Genomic DNA, 12679 nt, shown 5'->3' on the forward strand with positions numbered 1-12679 from the left:
AATTTAACATAGACATACCAGCTGTGTCACTCCTGGGTATGCCTACTTCTAAAAGTGAACTCACTATACTGAATCATGTATATGTGCGTATGTGGGTTTGTGTGTAATTTTTATCACTGTGCTACTGACAACACAGATGATTTATGGAATGAGCTTAGAAGACCACCAATACACTAATGGATAAAGAAAGCATGATATACATAAATAATGCAAGATAATTCAATAAAGAAAGAAAAACTATAGAAAAAATTAATTATATAATTCTCAAGAAAATTGTTGCAACTATGTATCATCAAACTTAAGAAATAGACAATTCTCCAAAATACAAATATCCCATATCTTCTCTCATAAATGGAATCTAGAAAAAATATCAAAGTAGGAGGAAAATTTTTGAGGAAGTGTGAGGGCACATATTTTAGATGGAGGGAGTACAACAGGATAGTGAGGGGATGTATATGAACAAATTAGTGACTTTGTATAATTAATATGTACAGAATAATAAGATTAATTTTAGAAGTAATAAAACAGAAAAAGAATTACTTATATGCATAAGGGCTTATAGATTTTTATAAAACTAAACATAATGACTACATTTTTACTATCTTCTAAACTTCTCTTAAAATGTTTGAATGATGGGGCTAGAGTTGGCCTCACTGAAAAACACACACTGTACTCTTTCAAAGAACCTGAGTTCAGTTCCCATCACCCATCACAGTGATTCATAATCAAACACCAATATCCCTAGTTCCAGGAAATCTGGAGGTTTCTCCTTATCTCTGTGGGAACTGCTCTCCTGTGCACATACCTCCCCCTATAAACAAATATGTGGAATTTTAAAGGTATTCTCTCAAAATTTCCCTATTGAGTTTTATGGAACCAGAGAGGCAGAGAGGGTGCATGTATGCTATACATGATGTCAGTTCATTCTTACACTCTCAGTTGTAAGAATAAAGGATTGTAATTAAATAAATTATAAGTACTATAAGGTCATTCTGGAACCAAAAATCACAAAAGATTAACACCAGTATATAAAATTATTGGATCATGTAAGAATCTGAGTTGTATAAAGTTGATGCAAATAAATCTGCATAAAATTTAAACATTATAAGGGCTTTCTTAGCATTTCATTTGTTTTAGTCACTGAAAGTTACAGTGTGCCTAAATTCCATCACCATATTGTCATTCATCATGTATATTTAATTAAGAAGGATTACAGCCGGGCGGTGGTGGCGCACGCCTTTAATCCCAGCACTCGGGAGGCAGAGTCAGGCGGATCTCTGTGAGTTCAAGGCCAGCCTGGACTACCAAGTGAGTTCCAGGAAAGGCACAAAGCTACACAGAGAAACCCTGTCTCGAAAAACCAAAAAAAAATAAAAAAAAAAAAGAAGGATTACAAAAGCTTTGAAGTCCACCATAACAAAAGACAGAAATTTTGGCATGAATAATCTGTAAACTATAAACTACTATTTGGTCTGGCTGAAACAACACACAATAGATAAATGAGCTCCAGAGGTCTGGCAGCTTCTGACATAAGTCACCAATGTAGGAGCTCTGAGTTTAGTAGCCTGAAAAACAGCTATTAATTGTTTTATTAATTTTTTAAAAGATGTCCGAATAACAAGCTAGGTGAGGGGATAAATAGAATAAAAAACCCAAAAGCAGACACAGAAAGACATTTTGGACAGAACCCGTGAAGTTAAAACTATCAAGATAGAAGACTCAAACTAACCATGTAATTGCATTAAATATAAAGGTCTAGATGGGAGAAATTGCCAGACTAGATAAACAACCACAAAGGATTTCACTCTATGATGAATAGAAAACAAATGGGCAGAGTGTCAGAGTAAGGAGGCAGGAAAAGGCAGAGTTCTTTAAAATGTCCTAGTACCCATGTTACTACCAAAGTAAACTGCTGAACAATAAGTTTTACTAGGGAAAGTATCTATTATGAATAACACAAATATTATAATATACATGTGTGTGATGAAAAGGGATCAATTTTCCAGGAAGACAGAATACTCTACTTAAAAAGTATTTAACTATGAATCCTCCAACCTAGATGAGAAAGTGGATGGAAACTGACAAATCCACAATTAAAGTTGGAGATGGGAGTCGACAGAACAAAAGAAGGGAGTGTCCAACAGCTTCACTTGCAAATGTTCGTTGTGTAATGAGATGTTGGTCAGGTTCAAGGCCCTTGGCTTCAGTACACCATCAATACTAGACCTGCATGACACACAGCAGCTCCCAATGCCACTAAATTGATAAAGAGATGATGGAGAGGTGGGAAAGATGGGGGTCGGGGAGTGAAGTGCTTTACTTTTTTCTTCTTTTTATTGTTTATTTTGTCTCATTTATATTCCCCATTTCTTTCCTTTGTGGAGGGACTCTAAAAGAGTGAGGGGCAGATATGGAGAGACTGGGAGATGGGTGGGATTGGGGTACATGGTATGAAATTACCAAAGAATCAATAAAAAAAGAAAATATGCATAGGTTAAAAAAATCAAATTTCACTTTCTACCATTTGTTAACATGAACTAAACAATAAGAAGTCAAATGAATGAGGTTTTTGACTTTTAAAAAACATAAACATATGGAATAATTCAGTGCAATTTTGACATAGGAACAAAAGTTCCTATATAACAAGGGTTAAAGATGATGCATTTGGAAGAGAAAATTCCATTTTACTCTTGATATATCCACAGGATAAGATTGGGTAATAAGAAAAAATTTAAATTATAATTAAATTAAGTTCTTGTACTATACAAAGAGAAAATAGGAAAGAAGCAGATAAAGTCGTTAAGGATAAGGAGAACATGAACACTGCTGTCAATCAATTTCACCTAACAGACATTTACAGAACACCTCCTCAAATGACAGCTTAAGACAACATTTCCAGAACACACAAGTCACTTTTCAACACACTCCATGTTACAAGATACTAAACAGGTTTAAATAAACATAAAAGACCCGATATAAAGTGATGTGTGCAATGTGACTACAGGGAAATTAAAATATAAGTCAATAGCAGAATAGTATCTTAATAATTCCCAATAAATGAAAATTAAACATTTCATTCTTAAAATAATAAACAGATTAAAAGATAAAGTCATAGTGAGAGTAAAAGTATCGAAGTGGAAATAAAAGATAACAAAATTTATGGAATAAAGCTAAACCATAATTAGAAAAAAACTAAAACATTAAATGATTTTATATGAACGTGAATACATTTGGATTTTGTGTGTATGTTCTACAATAAGATCTCACTCTGTAGCATAGCCCCAGTGTAGCCAGGGCTATGTGTGGAACCCAGTCTGTTCTCAAACTCATGGAATCCTGTTTTCCAAGGGCATGGATTATAGGTATGAAATACTTAACACCTGACTTAAGTAATTTGTAATCTGTGACATAAATTTTATATAAATACTAAAAAAAGTGACTAAAAAGCCTCTAATCAATTTTTAAAATTCAATAAATTGAAAATAAATATGACAAGAAGTAAGAGAAAGATACATATCTATATAACACTGATAAATCTCTAGGCACACTAGCAAAGAAAAATGGAAGAATACTAAAGTTACTCACATAAGGAATGAGAAAAGGGATATTGCAGATACCACAGGCACTAAGATGAAGTAAAGAAATACAGAAAATATTAAGCCTATTACAATTTGGAGGAAAGCCTATAGTCATTCTTTCAGAACTGCATCCTGCCATCCTGGATCTTCACAGCAGGCATCACGGCCTCATGAGAATTGGGCTGTGAGGAGTCTCCAGGCTCTGAGAAGACTGCCCTAGCCCTCACTAGACCTGGCCTAAGAGGAGGCTGCTGCCAAGAAGGCCTTTGCCTTCACCTCAGCCTCCCCAGAACCGGGGCTGTGAGGAAGTCCAGACTCTGAGGAGATGGCGGTCTCCCACCCATGTGGTCCACCCCTCAGAGACCCTGAGCCTGGCCACCCTGGCCTGGGGCGGCCTTCACCACAATGAACTGCACAGACCTCCTCCACAATGGTTCAGCAGCTCCTCAGCAGTTCCTACAAGTCCTCAAGTCTGAGCATGCTCAATGTACCAGGCCAGAAGAATGTGGTGGAATGGGGGAGGTTTAGCGTCTCTGTCTGGATGCTCATTGGGCCAGAGTGCTTTAGGGGCGGGCTTAAGCCTCACATGCCATTTATGATTGGATGTGTTGCATGTGGCTCTATTTGGAGGCTGGCCTTTTCTGGTGGGATTTGGCTTTGGTGAGAATGGTCCGCAGTGTCTCAATGGGGACAAAGGTTGTAGAGCCTCTCAACACTGGGGGTCTGCCTGTGAATGGAAAAAAAAAGAAATACAATTTAATGCCAGGTGGTTGGAGAGCATGCCTCTAATCTCAACACTTGGGCAGACAGGCAGATCTCTGTGAGTTCAAGGCCAGCCTGGGCTACAGAGCGAGTTCCAAGAAAACTAGAGCTGTTGTTACACATAAGTTAAAGTTCATCAACACAGTAATGTCGTTAAGAACCAGGAATGGAAGTAGTCATAAGAAGATCCTGGCTTCTGGGCATTTGAGTTGTTCTTCTCCTCAGGAAGGGCATCTTATAAAACCTAAGGATTTCATAAGAATCTATTGGATGGATCTCAGGACTCTCCAAGATTTTCATTGCCAAAAGGTAAATACTGGAATTATCTGAAAACATAAGCTCCAGAGAACAGCAAGGACCCCATTGGTAAATGATTATCAGGAATAGAAGTGGCCAAGATGAGAAGATTTTAATCTTTCATTTCATTTATCTGTCTATCTATCTATCTATCTATCTATCTATCTATCTATCTATCTATCTATCTATCTATCTATCTATCTTGCCCTCTTTCTTTTTGTTTTATGTCTAGCTACCCAGGCTGATCTCAAACTTGAGTATTTCTTTGTTCTATGTGTGCTACTGTGCTTGGCACAGAAGATTCCATACCCTGAAGCGTGTCTGAAACCTGTTAAATAAATCTCCTCAAAAGTGAGTACTGATATAATTCAATTCACTCTCTCTATATATAACTAAATTTACCACCACCACCACCACTACCACCACCACCACCACCACCACCACCACCACCACCACCACCCGTGCACCCCAAGCTTACCTTGCACTGGTTGATTGGGCATCTCACATCTAAAAACATCTGAAATACGAAATGCTATGAAATTTGAAACTGTTGATCCTAACCATTTTATATAAGGGACATTCAGCCTGCAATCAGCATATAATTAACAATTAACAATGGCGGTTATTTGCTGTTAGAACTCTTAATGCTCTTCACAATCACAAAGAAGGAAGGTGGTCAACTATAACAATTCTCATCTCACCATTTGAAATGAAAGCTGGGAGGTTGAGTGAATGTCTGAGAACAAGGCTAGCAAAGCCCTGGCTCTGGAGACCCTGCCTTACCTCCAGGCTCTGAGTTCTGTACCATCAATCACACTGTGCTGCCTTCATAAGACCCAGTGACCTTGACCTCACCTTGAGTTCAAAGCATTTTTGTATACTTGCTCTAGTTAGCTCCTGGGCCTTAATGGATTCTTTGGAAAGATGCTGGATTTTTGTTTGGCCTCAGTTTCTGACTGCACCCTGCAAGCCATCTGACAAAAACATGTTTGTTTTATAGGCAAGTGTTAGTACTGCATTATAATCTCTGTAACTAAAGTCTGGTGCTCTTTTTCATGTTTAGACATAGGCAGCTAATAACAGAGCACAACTGAGTTAAATAAATTTAGAAGCATATTTGTTTTTTTTTTTTAGTCATAATACAAAGTTAACACAGATTTTGGGTTTATAAAATATAGAAATCAACAGAATTTGTATTGACATACAGCTCCAGTAAAACTTAAAATTCTGTGAGATAGTCATAACAATATTCTCCATCAATTTTAAATTAGATTTATGATTGCCATTATTATTTCTGTGCACTTGTGTGACATGCATGTGAAGTACATGTATAGAGGTCAGAAACTAATGTACAGGATTGGTACTCTGCGCCCAAAAAATGTGGGTTCCAAGGACTGAATTCAGATCATCAGGCTGGGTGGCGAGTGCCTAATTTACCAGCTGAACCATCTTGTCAGCTCCTCTATCAAGTCTGAAATTCAACAATAAGGCAGAAAAACTTTACTTGGAATTTAAATAAAATTGGGGGGAAAAGTTCTTCTTCAAGAACTATTTGAGAACTAGCAATGCTCATTGGGGAGATGCATTTCCAAGCAGACCAGAGAATTTATGTTCAACCCTGAAATCCCACAAGGTAGCGGGATGGAACATGTTGTACCCTGAGTCCCCCAAAGACCACCAAGAGACCAAATTCTGTAAAGTCTTTTTATTGCTGCCAGTTAATTTGGGCGTCTCCATCCATCTGATACAGCAGAGCAGGAGAGACCCTGAGTAGCACTCAAGCAGGGTTTTTCTAATGGTTAGGGTAGGAGATCTAGGAGAATTCCAACTCTATATCATTACAAGCTCAAGACTGGTGCTTACGTCAGGTTAGAGATGCTTGGTTTGAACTGATTGGAGAGTTGCAACTCAAAGGAAATTGCCCTATCCTCTAGCAATCTATGTTATTGTATCCATTTGACCAGCAGATCCATTTCCTCTGATAGTTAGACATCCCATTTTTATCTGCAGGGAACTCATTCCCTATGACAGCTATGGTATACAATCTGTAACAGCAGAAAACATCTCAGAGGACATATCTGGTGCTTTGTTTATTATGCCAGTTATGTTATAGCATGTCCTTTAGGTTATGGCAGGAAATGCCTGGTGTTCAGCTCCTAATTGTTCAGGGGTGAAGGGGCAGCAGATCATCTGGTGGGTTTTTTAAGAACAATTTATCCAAGGGCCTGTTGTCCCCTGTCTGACCCTTCTCTAAGATGGCTGCAACCCTGGCATCCTCTCAAAAAGACTTCCAAAGAGTTGTCCTCTTAACTCCACATGCATACCTCTCCCTATCCCACACCCCCAAACACATAAACTAAATTAAGTAATTGGTGAAATGATAAATTAAAAAAGAAAGCGAGGTGATACTGAGTACCTTTCAGCAGGTCCTGCCAAGGTATGCCACTAAGCAACACACAGCACCAGCAACAGTTAGTGCAAAGAGGTTCATTGGGGAATGGTGAGTGGAAGTGTGAAGGGCTGTGTGGGAGTGGGGACTTGAGAGAGACAGAATGACAAGAGGAAGAAGAGACGCAAGAGAGAAAAGAAGAGGCAAGAGAGGAGAAGCAAAGAGATGTGAAAAAGGCAGAGATGGAAAGGGAGTGAGCTGTGCCTGGTGGGCATTTTTAAGGCTGCACGTGTGGCAGAGCTGAGGGTGGAAAGAACCCAATGACAAGTGATGACGTAACTGCTGTGGTGGCAACAGCAGATGCAGGCTGCTGTGGCATGGCAGAAACTAACAATTGGGGTGTGCGTCAAACACTGCGTCATGTCTCTGCCTCCCTAGTGCTAGGATTAAAGACATGCACCACCACACCTCATATATGAATTATTTTTGATGTCTAAATAGGAGCTGATGAAAACATTTTCATATCTTTGTTCCTCAATCATCTTCATTGTTTCTATTTTCCACATGGTCCATATCATGGTAAAGTAACCATAGGTATATACCATAGGACCTTCTGACTACAAAATAGAGGGAGATAATGAAAGTGTTATAAATATGGGGAGTTTTTTTCTATTAAAATAAATTGCATAATGAGGAGCAAACAATGAATGAGAACTATGAAGTATATCCCATCAAACTCATTTTTCTCCCTGTGGTTTGACTCCATCTCTTTTGCTACAACCATTAAAATAGCTCCACACTACCACTTTAAGAATTTTGACAAGTATATACAGATTCGCATTTTTTTATCATTAATCTGCCTTAGCATTTTTGTTTCATTACTGCTCTAGGCTATACCATTTGGGTAGGTTTCAGAATTTTTTTAACTTAGGCAGCATATAAAATCAGCAAATTTGCTGGATTCACTGTGGGCACAGTGAGTGCTTGCAGAGGTTTTCTCGGTGCAGCCTGCCCTGTGTGGATGCTGCTGCACATGGAAGCTATTGCCCAGAAGGAAATATGTTTGGTTTTAACAAGCCAAAGTGCACCGAAGAACAGAGGACTTCTGTATCTGCAGAGCCAAGTCTTCCAGCTCTTGGTTCATGGACAGTAAACATTACAAAAAGGATTTTCAGAGCTATTTTGGGTTGCACATGACATCTGCAGTGTCTGTGTTGCTTGTGGAAAGATGGAAGAAGTTGCCAGCTGATCCAGAAAAACAAAGCAAAACAAAAAACAAAAACAAAATAACAACAAAAAATCAACAAAGCTGGAATCACATGGTAGATGCAAGGCAGGACCCAGTCTAAAGGCAACATTTAAACAAAAAAAGCGAGAACTCTATCTGGAAACAGGATGAAAAGCAACCAGATCAGTAAACTGTGGAATTTATTTATTTATTTATTTATTTATTTATTTATTTATTTATTTATTTATTTATATTTTTTTGGTTTTTTGAGACAGGGTTTCTCTGTGTAGCTTTGCGCCTTTCCTGGAACTCACTTGGTAGCCCAGGCTGGCCTCGAACTCACAAAGATCCGCCTGGCTCTGCCTCCCGAATGCTGGGATTAAGGGCGTGTGCCACCACCACCAGGCTGTGGAAGGAATTTAAACACCACAATCCTGATGCTCACAGCACCTCAAGTGCCTCTCCAGCCCAGTCTCTGCTTCAGTAACCAGTCAGATTAAGGCTCAGATACAGAGATGGCTTCCAGCTCTAAGAGGACTCCAGTTTTTCCTTTTTAGATATTACCTAGTGGAAAAGACAGAAAATACATTGTGGGATCATCTTTAAGGGCAGTTTTGGCGAAGTCCTCATTGACACCTATCTCTTCAAGCCTTGCTGCAGCACAAAGCAAGCAGCTGCTGAGAAGCCTGAGGAGGAGGGGCTGGCACCTCCCTGTCTCCACTCAGGAGTAGTGACTGAGGTTCAGTAGAAGGGAACAAAGATCGATTTCAACTTTGAAAAGTTCACAAAGTAACAAAATGACCCTCCTATTTTTAACTTGGATACCTATTATTCTGCCAAAAGACATTTTATATAACAGTTTTAATGTGTTACCCACTCCCCATCCAACAAACTCAGAAGCCAGTGCCTAGCTTACTGCACAAAAAAAAGTGTACATAATATTTAAGATGCTGAGTATTTCATTGGAAACCTGAATGCTGTTGTAAAGTACTATTTAAGTGTTTTTTGCTTGTTTAATACCCCCAAATGAATGAAATTAGGGGATTTCAGGGGCCAGAGGTACCATTGTTCTATGATAAACCATATGTAGTTTAGTCTTTCTGTGGAAAGGTTGTGGTTGAGGCATTTTAAAATGTCTGGCTACACTTATTTTTCCTCATGATAATTTGTCATAATTCAGTAGCATGGCCTGCCTCTAGAGACAGTTAAAAATTTTGGAATGCTTCAGCATTACCAAACTTCTGATGATTCAGACCTGTACTACTGACTATTAAGCAGGGGAGACTGAGATTTCTCCAAATAGCTTGGAGGAGGAAGCAATTTCTGAACACACAGGTAGCATCGTGTCACCTCCCTTCATATTTGATAAGAAGACTTTATGTGAATCTTCTAAAACAGAACCAGAGCTCCTTTGGGGGAAGGCAAATCTGTAGGATGGGAGAGGTCCTATACAGATAGTATCAAAACATCACCATACAGTAGAGAACACATGGTTAGAAACCACTTATTAGAATGTGTAAGTCCTGGGGATGCACTGGGCATAGCTGATGCTGCTTGAGGGACATTTCTTAGAAAACTTGCAGTGTATAAATAATTGACATTGCTGCTACATGACTGTCTGCAACTCACTAAAATCTGTATGATTCAGTTCTATCTCTGGATTTCCTCAGTTGATTTTTGTGGAGGTTTTATCTATAGAGTAGCCCTTTGCCTTGTCTTGACCTTATTAGGATTTGGGCTTTTGTTGCTTTTCTCCCACTATTTAAAGTAGGCTAAAGAGAAGAGTTGTATATTGAGATTGAATTGGTTAGTTGAGTTGGTTTCTTGGAGTTGGGCTTCTGAACATCCAGGTAGCTGAATGGAATGCCTCACATTAAGATCTCAGAGAAGGTTTCTCCGTAGAACACTCCTGAAGCTGTCCAATGGCTTCTTCTCAAAATTCAGGAAAAAACAATACTTCCATGTCAGACATATTGTAGAGGGAAGGGTACATGCTGCCTTAGTATTCTGTCACTCGTGATTATTATGAAAACTGGATTGTTAAAGTCTGTTAGTGTTTCACAACAAGGAGAGCCACAGTTTTTATGACAACCTGTAGTTTTATAGTTTTACCTAGTGTGCTTCTTCCTTTTGTGAAAAACCTACCTAGTATAAGCCACCATATGCACAGAGTGCCCAATGATTGAGCATCTCTATTTCTGCATTTATATATTTATTATTAGACCTCAACTGCAGTCTTCTCCCACTCAACTCTCTGCCTATAAACTTACTGTATTTAGGCATGCACTTTGTATTAATATATTAACTCTACAAATATGTCTTAAACTTTTTATACTCTTGGATAGTTATTATCAAAACCATTACTGTAGGATATTGAATAAATTTAGTTTTATTAGAAAAAAATAAAATAAACTAACTTGATATTTGATGCCAAAGTAGGATACTGAATTCTGATATAGCCTGAGAAAAATCTGGAGATAATATTTAAAAGTAAAAATAGATGAAGTAGCCCGGCAATAGTGGTGCACGCCTTTAATACCAGCACTCAGGAGGCAGAGCCAGGCAGATCTCTGTGAGTTCAAGGCCAGCCTGGGCTACCAAGTGAGTTCCAGGAAAGGCACAAAGCTACACCGAGATACCTTGTCTTGAAAAAAAAAATAGCTGAAGCTTTTCATCTGCCAAGTAGCATTAAGTTAGTTGGTAATACTTACCTATTTTACTTTAATGTATATGAGTGTGTGAATGTTTTGCTTGCATGTATATCTGAGTACCAGAGGCATGCTTGGTACGGAGGTCAGAAGAAGGCATTGGGTCCTCTGGAATTAGAATTTCAGATGGATATGAGCCCCCTTATGTGTGCTGGGAACCAAACCCAAATGCTCTTAACTACTGAACCATCTCCCCAAACCCCAAACTCATACTTCTTAAATTTAGCAGATGGAATTGGTATTCTGAGTAACCTATCTGAGACAGCCTTATGGAATTTTATGAAATGTTTTGTGTCATAAACCAACGGGAAAAACCATTTCAGAGATTGGAATGAATCCTTCAGACTTTGTTCACAATATTCTTAATGGAAGCAGATGACAGTGCCAGAGCAGGTCATTACTCTACATCTCCCCAATGCAACAGTCATGCTAAAGGAGTGAGAGGTCAGAAGGCATCTCCAGTATTCACACTTCCAGCTCAGCAGTTCTCCTCTGCTGTGGGTAGTGGTAAACTTTGTTCATTCATTTCAAGGCCACTTTCACTGTTTTGCTATCCCAGAACCACAAAGGGCAATTGTGAAAGGGCATGGGGAAAGGACTAATGTAGTGCAGAAAGGAGATTCCTTTCTTTCCAGAAGCTCATCATTGTTACATTCTCTAAAACTGGCTGTTAACATAAAGGCTAGATCATGAAGACTGGAGTAGATCATGCCATCCACATTCAATGTGTAAACCCCCTATGTAGCCCTGGTTAGATGGGAATTCACTTTGTAGCCAAGGCTCCTGGAACTTGCAGAGATTCATCTCTGCCTCTGAGTTCTGAAGTTACAGGAGTGCAACACCATGCCTGAATAAAGAAGAGCTGTAAAAGTGAAGAGTTGGAAATTGCTTTTTTATTCATAAAAAGTCTTCAGTGGGGACTTTTAAAAGGCAGTCAGTAAATGTAGTGTATATATTTACCAACTATTAAAACACTGACAAGAATAAAAGAATTAACAAAAAATAACAAAATTTATAACTAAACTAAACTAAAAACACCAAGCAAACAAAACCCCAGCAAAGAAAAGACCCATCCAAAAACATAAGCTACAAATATTCTTCTACTCTAGACTCAACGAATCAATGGAGTACATTTGGCTTTCCAAAGCACCAAAGATGACTCAGACCTCCTCTATAAGTTCTTTCTCAGGACCAGTCATGCCAATCCAGGCTGTGACACTGGAGAATCCCTAGTCATTTTCTTTATGGAAGATCTGATGACTGACTAACATAGGTATGATGGAGTGCTGTAGTATCTGCAGTGCGTCATCTTCAGCAACACTTTCATGTCACATGGAGTTGGCTTCAGCATTGCCCTGGGGAGGGAATCCTATTCTTCTCCATGTGGTATGTATAGATAACAGCATGACAGCCATGCTGGCTTTCTTGTCAGATTTCTCACCACATGTGGAGGTCTCAGACAGCTTACTAAAGACATGGAGAGTAAACTGACAGAGTAACTCTGGCTCACCAACATACCATCCCCATGCTGCTGTGCCACGTTTGAGGGCCACTTGTTAATAGATGTCTGGGTTCTGAGTAATCTTGGCAGGTCCTCTGTAGCTCAAGCTTCTTTCTGATGATTTATTTTCTCCTGGAATAATGTACCAACAGACACATGGATCCCTTGCTGGTAGGTTGAGATTTTCTGTAGAGAGCTGCGGGAAGCTGCACTCTA

The 12679-nt window shown here is 39.0% G+C and overlaps 1 pseudogene; it reads left to right on the top strand.

Moving 5' to 3' along the window:
• The first annotated feature begins 8052 nt into the window (after positions 1-8052).
• On the top strand, positions 8053-9015 carry LOC131901203 (SIN3-HDAC complex-associated factor-like; annotated as a pseudogene).
• The last annotated feature ends 3664 nt before the right edge of the window (positions 9016-12679 follow it).

The sequence above is a fragment of the Peromyscus eremicus genome, unplaced genomic scaffold, assembly GCF_949786415.1.
Source record: "Peromyscus eremicus unplaced genomic scaffold, PerEre_H2_v1 PerEre#2#unplaced_46, whole genome shotgun sequence".
NCBI classification, from domain to species: Eukaryota; Metazoa; Chordata; class Mammalia; order Rodentia; family Cricetidae; genus Peromyscus; species Peromyscus eremicus.